The sequence below is a fragment of the Equus caballus genome, unplaced genomic scaffold, assembly GCF_041296265.1.
Source record: "Equus caballus isolate H_3958 breed thoroughbred unplaced genomic scaffold, TB-T2T haplotype2-0000437, whole genome shotgun sequence".
Lineage (NCBI taxonomy): Eukaryota > Metazoa > Chordata > Mammalia > Perissodactyla > Equidae > Equus > Equus caballus.
In genome coordinates, this window is record NW_027222394.1 from 2961907 (window position 1) to 2973268 (window position 11362).

Sequence of the window (11362 nt, forward strand, 5' to 3'; positions counted from 1 at the left end):
TTGGTATGTTTGGGTGGTGGTTCCGGGGAGTCAAGCAGGTAGTTGCAGCGTGTCAGGCAGGGGGTTCAGGCATGTCCAGCAGGTGGTTCAGGCCTGTTCGGACAGTGGTTTCGGTGCATCCAGCACCTGGTTCTGGCATATCTGACATGTGGTTCCTGCGTGCCCAGCATGTGATTCCAGATTGTCCATTGAGTGTTTCAGGCGTATCCAGCAGGTGTTTCAGTCTTTTCTGGCAGGTGGTTCCGGCATGTCCTGCCAGGGGTACTGGCGTGTCATTCAGGTAGTTACAGCGTGTCAGGCAGGGGGTTCCGACATGTCTTAGACCTGATTCTGGCATCTCCAGTGCGTGGTTCCAGAGTGTCCGGGCTGTGGTTCTGATTTGTCCAGCAGTTGGTTCCAGCATGTCAGGCAGGTGGTTCAGGCGTTTCCAGGGGATGGTTCCGGTATGTCCAGCAGGTAGTTCAGGTGTGTTCAGCAGGTTGTTCAGGAATGTCTGTCAGCTGGTTCAGTGGCATCTGGAACATTGTCCTGGCATGGCCGTCCCGTGGTCCAGGCATTTCTGAAACGTGGTTCTGACGTGTCCAAAAGGTGGTTTGGGCGTGTCCAGCATCTGATTCAGGACTCTCCAGGAGGTGCTTTGGTGGTATCTGGCAGGCGGTCCAGGTGTGTCCAGCATTGGTTCCGGCATGTCCAGTGTGTCTTTCTAGAATGTCTGGACTTTGGTTCTGGGACGTCCAGCAGGCGATTCCAGTGTGTCTGGCACCTGGCTTCGGCATTTTCAGTAGGTGGTTCCTGCATGTCCACCACATGGTCCCAGCGTGTCCTGAAGGTGGTTCCAGCATGTCCAATAGGTAGTTCAGTCCTGTCCAGCAAGTGCCTCAGTCGTGTCCAGCACCTGGTTCCAGCGTGTGTGACTCCTGTCTCTGGCATTTCTGGCAGGTGTTTCTGGTGTGACCAGCAGTTGGTTCATGCAAGTCTGGCAGGTGATTCAAGCGTGTCCAGCGGGTGGCTCTGGCATGTCAGGCAGTTGGTCCCACCTTGCCCAGCATGTGGTTCCGGAATGTCCATAAAGTGGTTCAGGGTGGTCTAGCAGATGGTTGAGGCAATTCATGCAGCAGCTGCAGGCTTGTCTGGCACCTGGTTCTGGCCTGTGCTGGACCTGTTTCTGGTATATCCGGCAGGTGGTTCTGGCATGTCCTGCACATGGTTTTGGTGTATCTGACAGGTGATTTGGACGTGTCTGGCAGGTGTTTCTGCCATGTCTGGCACCTGGTTCTGGTGTATTCGGCAGGTGGTTTCAGTGTATTTGGCACCTCGTTCCGGCATATCCAACAGGTGGTTCCGGTGTGTCAGGCAGGTGGTTCAGGTGTTTCTGGCATGTGATTCTGGTACGTCTGTAAGGTGGTTCTGGGGTGTCCAGTGGGTGCATCCAGAGTGTCTGGCAGTTGGTTCCGGCATGTCTGGAGGGTGGTTCTGGCATGTCTGAGTGGTGGTTCCAGTGTGTCCGGTGGGTAGTTCTGGCATGTCTGCTGGGTTGTTCCAGCGTATAAGAGGCCAGGTTCCGGCGTATCTGGCAGGTGATTTTGGCGTGTCCAGCAGGTTGTTCCGGCGAGTCAAGCAAATGGTTGCGGTGTGGCCCAGTAGGTTGTTCAGGCATGTGCAAAAGGTGGTTCAGGTCTGTCGTGAAGGTGGTTTCTGCACGTCTGGCACCTGGTTCTGGCATATCTGACATGTGGTTCCAGATGTCTGTAAAGTGGTTCAGTAATATCCGACTGGTGGTTCAGTCTTGTCTGGTGGGTTGTTCAGGTTTCTCTGGCTTGTGGTTCCGGCATGTCCTGCCAGTGGTACTGGCGTGTCATTCAGGTGGTGCCAGCATGTCCGGCAAGGGTTTCCTGAGTGTCTGGCATGAGTTTCCAGTGTGTCTGGAAGGTGGTTCTGATGTGTCAGGAGGGTGCTACCAGGGTGTCTGGCAGTTGGTGCCCACATGTCTAGTGGGTGATTCCAGCGTGTCCGGCAGGTGGGTACAGCGTGTCTAGGACCTGATTCTGTCATGTCGGATGGTGGCTTTGGCATCTTTGGGTGGTGGTTCCGGTGTGTCCAGCAGGAGATTTCAGCATGTACGGCACCTTTTTCCACCCTGTGTGGAAGTTGGTTCTGGTGTATTCAGGACCTGGTTCCGGGGTATCCAGAAGTTGATTTTGGCTTGTCTGGCAGGCTGTTCTGGTGTGTCTGGCAGGTGGTTCTGGTGTGTCTGGCAGGTGGTTCTGGCATGTCCAGCACCTGGTTCTTGTGTATCCGGTGGGTGGTTTCATGGTGTCCAGCACCTGGTTCTGCTGTATCTGACAGGAGGTTCCGGTGTGACTGTCAGGTGTTTCCAGGGTCTCAAGCAGGTGGTTCTGGTGTGTCTGACTGGTGGTTCAGCTGTGTTTGGCAGGTGGATCAGTGCTGTCCAGCAGGTGGATCAGTCATGTCTGGTGGTTGGTTTCAGCATATCTGGGGGTGGTTCCAGCGTTTTCAGAAGGTGGTTCTGTCATGTCTGTCAGGTTCTTCTGGCATGTCAGTCAGGTGGTTCTGGCATGTCGAGAAGGTGGCTCCATCATGTCTGGCAGGGGCCCAATAACCTGCATCCCTTGGCAGACAGTCCAGAACCACCTGCCAGGCACACCAGCACCACCTGCCCGATAAGCCAGCACCAGGTGCCAGACACGACTAAACCACCTTCCGGACAACTTGAACCACCTGATGGAGAGGTCTGAGCCACCTGCCAGACATGCCAGAACCACCATCCCAACGTGCTGGAACAATGTGGTGGACATACTGGAACCACCTGCCAGACATGCCGGAACCATGTCCTGGGCACGCCGGAACCACCTGCTGAACAGGAAGGGAAAAGCTGACAGACAGCCCTGATCCACCCAACGGACATGCCATAACCACAGTCCAGACATGACAGCATCACCTTCTGGACATGACAGAACCACATTCTGGACATGCCAGAACCACTCCTCAGACACACCGGAACCACCCACTGCACACGACAGAACCACCTTCCAGACACGCCAGAACCACCTGACTGACACACTGGAGCCACCTTACTGACACGCAGGCATCATCCACCGGACATGCCGGAACCACCTGCGGGACACGCTGGCACCACCTGCTGGTTACACCAGAATGAGGTGGCAGGAATGCCAGAACCAACTGCCACACAAGCCTGAAAAATCTGTCAGACCAGCCTGAACCACCGGCTGACAAGCCTCCATCACCAGGCAGACACACTTCATCCACCCGATAGACACGCCAGAACCAACTGCAGGACCCACTGGAACCACCTGCCGGACACACAGGAACCAAATTCCAGTCACATGGGAACCACCTGTCGGATACACTGGAACCAGGTGCCTGGTTCACTGAAACAACAAGCTGGATACGCCGGAACCAGGTGCCAGACATGCTGGAACCAGGTACCAAATATGCTAAACCCACCTTCTGAATATGCCAAAACCAGGTGCTGGACACTCCCAAACCACCTGCTGGACACAGCCAAACCACCTTTCGGACATGTCAGAACCACGTTTCAGAAACCCCTGAACCACGGGATGGCCATGTCTGGAACACGTGCCAGGTGCACCTGGCCTACCTGACGGACATGCCTCAACAACCTGCTGGACATGCCCGAACCCTCTGCCGGACATAATGAGATGATCCACTGGAAAGGCCAGAACCGCCCAGCAGACATGACAGAACCACCTTCCAGCCACGTGCTGGACACTCTGGAACCACCAGCCGGACAAGATGGAACCTCCTGCCGGATATGCCTTAACCACTGGAGGGACAATCTGGAACCACCTGCCTGGCACGCAGGATCCACCTGCCAGATATGCCAGAACCAGGTGCTGGACTCGCTGGAACCACCCGCTGGACTGGAGGGAACCACCACCCGGACACGCTGGAACCACCTGCTGGACAACCCTTAACCACCAGACAGACATGCTGGAACCACAGACCAGATATGCAGGAAGGTCATGCTAGACACAGCAGAGCCACCCGCCATACCTACCTGGACCACCTGCCACACACGCCTGAAGAACCTGCTAAACACTTCCGAACTGCCTCCAGACAAACCCAACCACCATTCTGACACGTCAGAAGCACGTTTCAGAAATGCCTGGACCACGGGACTGCCATGCCTGTAGCAGGTGCCAGAAGCACCTGCACCACCTGATGGGGATGACAGAACAATCTGCCAGACATGCCGGAACCATCTGATGGACATGCAATAACTACCTCCCTGAGATTGTGGAATGACCTTTCGGACAAGCAGGAACCATGCCCCGGACACACAGTAACCACATGCAGGACACATTGATCCACCAGCTGGACACAAGTGATCCACCCGCCGAACACAGCTGAATCACCCATGGGACACACCAGAATCACCTGCCAGACATGATGGAACCACCTTCCGGACATGCTGGAACCACTCATTGGACACACCGGAACTACCCACTGGACATGATGGAATCACCTTCTGGGCATGCCAGAACCACCTGACTGACATGCAGGAACTAACTGACTGAGACACCAGAATCACCCGCCAGTCATGCCAGAACTCCTGCGGGACACACCACAACCCCCTGCCAGTTACAGCAGAACCAGCTGGCAGGAACACCAGAACTGGCAGATGGACAAGCCTGAACAACCTGCCGGAGCAGCCCGAATCACCCACCAGACATGACTGAACCACCTGCCAGACACGCCAGAACCACATGTTTGACTTGCCAGAACAACTTACTGGACGTGCTGAAATCACCTGACGGATACTCCAGAACCAGGCCACTTATATGTAGGAACCACACGCAGGACAAGCTGGAATGACCCGACGGGCACCCTGAACCACAACTCAGACACACCGGAACCACCCACCAGACACCCCAGAGTCAGGCCCGGGACACAGCACAACCAACTGCAGGACATGTAGGAATCACCTGTAGGACACACCGGAACCACCTTAAGAACATACTGGAACCACATGCCAGACACACAGGAACCACCTGCCAGACACCATGGAACCAACTGTCAGATACGCTGGAACCAGGCACCTAATACACTGAAACCACCTGCTGAATACACCAGGACCATGTGCCAGACACGCCGGAAGCATGTGATGGATACACCAGAAACAGGTCCAGCACAGGCCAGAACCAGGCGCAGGACATGCCTGAAACACCTGCCGGACACACCTGAACCACATGCTAGACCAGCGTGAATGACTTTATGGACAATCCGGAACCACATGCTGGGCACAAGAGAACCAGGTGCCCAACACACCAGAACCACCTGCTGGACACGCCTGAACCACCGGCCAGTCTTGTAAGAATCACCTGACAGATGCACCAGAACCACCTGCCGGATACGCCAGAAACAGGTGTCGCACATGCCAAAACCAGGTGCCGGACATGATTAAACCACTTGCAAGACACGCCAGAACCAGGTGCCGGACATGCTGGAACCACCTGCCACACATTGAAATCACCTGCCAGATATGCCAGAACCATGTGCCGGACATGCCAGAATCGCCTACCAGACATGCTGGGACCATCTGTTGGATACACTGGAACCAGGTGCCTGATTTGCTGAAACTACCTGCCAGACATGCCAGAAGCTGGTGCTTGACATGCCAGGACAACCCACAGGACACGTCAAAATCACCTGCATGATACCCAGCAACCATATGCCAGATATAACAGAACCACCTGCTGGACATGCCAGAGCCACCTGCTGGATATGCCAGAAACAGGTGCCCCACAAAACAGATCCACCTGCCAGACAAGACTGAACCATCTGCTGGTGGGGCCTGAACCACCTGCCAGACATGCTGAAATCACCTTCCGGATGCGCCAGAACCATCTGTTGCACACACCAGAACCACCACCAGAAATGTGTGACACACCTGCCTGACACGCTGGAACTAACTCTCAGACACATCAGAACCATCATCCAGACACTCTGGAAGCACCCACCAGAGATGTGAGAATCACGTCCAGAACACGCTGGAGGCACCTGCAGGACACGCCAGAACCACCTGATTCACATGCCAAAATCACCTGCCGGATACGCCTGAACCACTTGACGGACACTTGAGAATTACATGCCGGTCATGCCAGAACCATCTCTCAGATATGCCAGAACTGGTGCCAGACACGCTGGAACCACCTTCTGGACAGACCTGAGCCAACTGTCAAACACGCCAGAACCACCTGCTTGACTCGCTGGAACCACATGCCAGACATGCCAAAATCATCTGCCAGATATGCTGGCACCAGGCCCCTTATACGCCAGAAAAAACTGACAGACGTGCCAAAACCACCTGTCGGACACAGTGGAACCACCACACAGACATGCAAGAACCACCTGCCAGACATGCCGGAAGCACCCACCGGACATGACGGAACCACCTACAACCACCCTCCTGACAAACTGGAACCACGACTCTGACATGCCAAAATCACCTGCCAGACACGCCAGAACCAACTCCCGGACACGGCAGAAGCACCCAATGGACATGCCGGAACCACCACTCAGATATGCCAGAACGACCTGCCAGACAAGCTGGAACAAACTGCCAGACATGCCAGAAGCACCTTCCAGACACACTGGAACCACCTTCCAAACGTACCAGAACAACATCCCAGACACACAGGAACCACCTGACAGATACTTCGAACCACCTGTTGGCTATGCCAGAACCAGGTGCCAGATACACTGAAACCACCTGCTGAATACACCAGAACCAGGTGCCGGACACGCCACAAACACCTGCCAGACAGGCTGGAACCACCAGCCTAACACGCCAGAACAACCTGCCAGACATGCTAAAATCAGCTGCCGGACATGCCGGAACCAGGTCTGGACACGCCAGAACCAATTTCCATAAAAGGCCGGAACAACATGCCAGACATGCTGGAATCACACACCGGACATGCAGGAACCAACTGCCAGACACGCCGGATTCAACACCTGGACACGCTGAAAGCAGTGACCAGACATGAGGGAATTAGGTCCTGGACACACCATAGCCACCTGGTGGACACACTGGAATCACCTGCCGGACATGTGGGAACCAACACCAGGACACACCGGAAGCACACAACAGACATGTCGGAACCACCTTCCGGACATACCAGAAACTCATGCCAGACACACAGGAATCCCCTCCCTGGCATGCCAGAACCACCAGAATGGCACGCAGGTACCATCGGGTGGACATGCCGTAACCACCAGCCAGAGAAAACTGAACCACCAGCCAGATACGCCTGAATCACTTGACGGATACTCCGGAACCACATTCCGGGCATGCCAGAACCACCTTTCAGATATGCCAGAACCAGATGCTGGACATGCTGGAACCACCTTCCAGACAGGCCTGAACCACCTGCTGGATGTGCCTGAACCATCTCCCAGACACGGTGGAACCACCTCCTTGGCTCACCAGAACTACCTGCTGAACATGCAGAAATCACCTGACAGATATGCCAGAACCAGGCTCCTTAAACTATGGAATAACCTGACAGAAATGCTGGAACCAACCCCCAGACACACGGGAACCACCACTCAGACACTCTGGAACCACCTGCCAGACACGCCAGAACCAACTGCTGGACACGCCGGAAGCACCCACCGGACATGCCGGAACCACCTTCTGAATGTACCAGAACCACATGCCAGACACACAGGAACCCCCTGCCAGACACGCTGGAACCACCTGTTGGATATGGCAGAACAAGGTGCCGTGTACACTGAAACCACCTGCCAAATACCCCAGAACCAGGTGCCAGACATGGCAGAACCAGTAGCCGGACATGTACAAATCACCTGTCGGATACACCAAAACCATGTGCCAGACACACCGGAAGCACCTCCTGGACACGCCGGAGCCATCTGCCAGATATACCAGAAACAGGTCATGCTAGGCCAAAAGCAGGTCCCAGACAAGCTTGCAGCAGATGCCGGACTAGCCTGAACAACCTGCTGTACAAGCCTGAACCAACTGCTGGACCAGCCAGAGCCACTTTATGGACATTCTGGAACCACATGTTGGGCATGCGGGAACCACATGCTCGACACACCAGAACCACCTGCTGAACATGCATGAACCACCTGCCAGCCTTGCGTGAACCACCTGCCGGACACGCCGGAACAGCCTGCCAATACACCAGAAACAGGTGTCACACACACCAGAACCAGGTGCTGGACATGACTGAACCACCTGCCACACAAGCCTCAACCACTGGCTGGACAAGACTGAACCACTTGCCGGACACACCATCATCATATTCAGGACGTGCCAGAACCATCTGGTGGGCATGCCAGAAGCACCAGCTGAACATGCCAGAGCCAGGTGCCAGACACGTCGAAATTGCCTGCTGGGCACACCAAAATCACCTACTGAATATGCCAGAACCAGGTCCCGGATATGCCAAAAGCAACTTCCGGACAGGCCAGAAAAACCTGCCGGACACGCTGGAATCATCATTCAGGCATGCCGCAACCACCAACCTGACATGATGGAATCAGGCCCTGGACACATCATAGCCACCTGCCGGTCATGCCGGAATCACCTGCCAGACACGCAGGAACCAACTGCCAGACACCCCGGAAGCACCCACCAGACATGTGGGAACCACCTTCCTGACATATGGGAAACTCATGCCAGACACAGAGGAACCCCCTGTCTGACATGCTGGAACTACCTGAACTATATGCTGGTACCACTGGCTGGACATGCCAAAACCACCTGCAAGACAAAATTGAAACACCTGCCATACAAGACTGAACCACCTGCCAGATACGCCTGAACCATTTGACGGACACTCTGGAACCACATGCCACGCACGCCAGAACCACCTCTCAGATATGCCAGAACCAGTTCTGGACATGCCAGAACCACCTTCAGGACAGACCTGAAATACCTGATGGACACCTGAACCACCTGCCAGAAATTCCGAAATCACCCGCCAGATACGCTGGAAGCAGAACATTTAAATGTCAGAAAAACCTGACAGACATTCCAGAACCACCCGCCGGACACAGTAGAACCACCATACAGACATGCCAGAACCACCTGCCAGACACACAGGAAGCACCCACTGGACACGCCAGAACCACCTGGAACCACCCACCAGACACACTGTAACCACCAATCAGAGACACTGGAATCATGTGCAAGACATGCCGGAACCAACTCCTGGACACACCAGAAGCACCCAACGGACATGCTGGAACCATCTTCCGAACATACCAGAACCACACGCCAGATATACAGGAACCATCTGCCAGACACGCTGGAACTACCTGTTGGATATGCCGGAACCAGGTGCCAGATGCACTCAAACCACCTGCCGAATACACTAGAAGCAGGTGCTGGACATGCCAGAAACACCTGCCAGACAAGCCAGAATCATCTGCCAAACACGCCGGAACAAACTGCCGGACATGCCAGAACCAGTTTCCATAAAAGGCTGGAACAACCTGCCAGACACGACAGAATCACCCACCGGATATGCAGGAACCAACTGCCAGACATGCTGGAACCAACCTCTGGACACTCTGAAGTCACCAACCGGACACGACGGAATCAGGTCCTGGACGCACGGTAGCCACCTGCCTGACATGCCAGAACCACCTTAAGAACGTATCAGAACCACATGCCAGACACACAGGAACCACCCGCCAGACACCATGGAACCAACTGTCAGATACCTGCCTGACATGCTGGAACCAACTGTCGGACACGTCGGAACCATCATCCGGACACTCTGGAACCACCCACCTAAGATGCGAGAATCAGGTCCAGAACACACCAGAAGCACCTGCAGGACATGCCAGAACCACGTGACTCACATGCTGAAATCACCAGCTGGATATGCCTGAACTACTTGACAGACACTCCGGAATCACATGCCGGGAACGCCGGAAACGCCTGTCAGATGTGACAGAACCAGGCGCTGCACGTGCCTGAACAACCTGCCGGACACGCCAGAACCACTTGAATGACATGCCGGAACAACGTGTTGGAAATGCCAAAATCATCTACCAGGTACGCTGGAACCAGGTCCTGGATACACCAGAACCAATGTCTGTAAATGGCCGGAACAACCTGCCAGACATGCCAGAATCACCCATTGGACATGCGTGAACCAACTGCTGGACATGCCAGAACCAACACCTGGACATGCAGAAAGCATCAACCAGACACGACAGAATCAGGTCCCAGACAGTCCATAGCCACCTGCCGGACACGCCGGAATCACCTGCCAGACATATGGGAACCAGCATCAGGACACACCGGAAGTACCCACCAGACATGTTGGAACCATGTTCCTGACATACCGGAAATTGATGCCACACAAGAACCCCCTGCCTGTCACTCCAGAACCACCTGAATGACACCCCAGTACCATCGGCCTAACATGCCATAACCACCTGCCAGAGAAAACTGAACCACCTGCCAGATAAGACTGAACCACTTGCCGGACAGTCCTGAACCACTTGCCGGACACTCCGGAACCACATGCTGGGCATGCCAGAACCTCCTGTCAGATATGCCAGAACTAGATGCCAGACACGCTGGAACCACCTTCCAGAGAGACCTGAAGCACCTACTGAACATGCCTGAACCACCTCCTTGACTCGTCTGAACCACATGCTGGACATGCAGAAATCACCTTACGGATACGCCAGAACCAGGCCCATTATACAACAGAGCAACCTGACCAAAATGCATGAAACAACCCCCAGGAACACTGGAGCCACCACTCAGACACTCTGGAACCACCCGCCAGACACGCTGGAACCAACTACTGGACACACTGGAAGCACCCACCGGACATGCCGGGCCCACCTTCTGAACGTACCAGAGCCACATGCCAGACCAACAGGAACCTCCTGCCAGACATGCTGGAACCACCTGTTGGATATGCCAGAACCAGGTGCTGCATACACGGAAGCCAACTGCCAAATACCCCAGCACCAGGTTCCGGACATGGTCGAACCAATGCCGGGCACATCAAAACCACCTGTCGGATATGCCAAAACCATGTGCTGGACACATCAGACACACCTCGCAGGCATGCTGGAGCCATCTGCCAGGTACACCAGAAACAGGTCCTGCTATGCCGGAACCAGGTGCCAGACAAGCCTGAAGCAGCTGCCGGACTAGCCTGAACCACCTGTTGGACCAGCCTGAATCAACTGCTGGACCAGCCTGAACCACTTTACAGACATTCTGGAACCACATGCCAGGCACGCTGGAACCAGGTGCCCAAAACGCCAGAACCACTTGCTGAACACGCCGGATAAA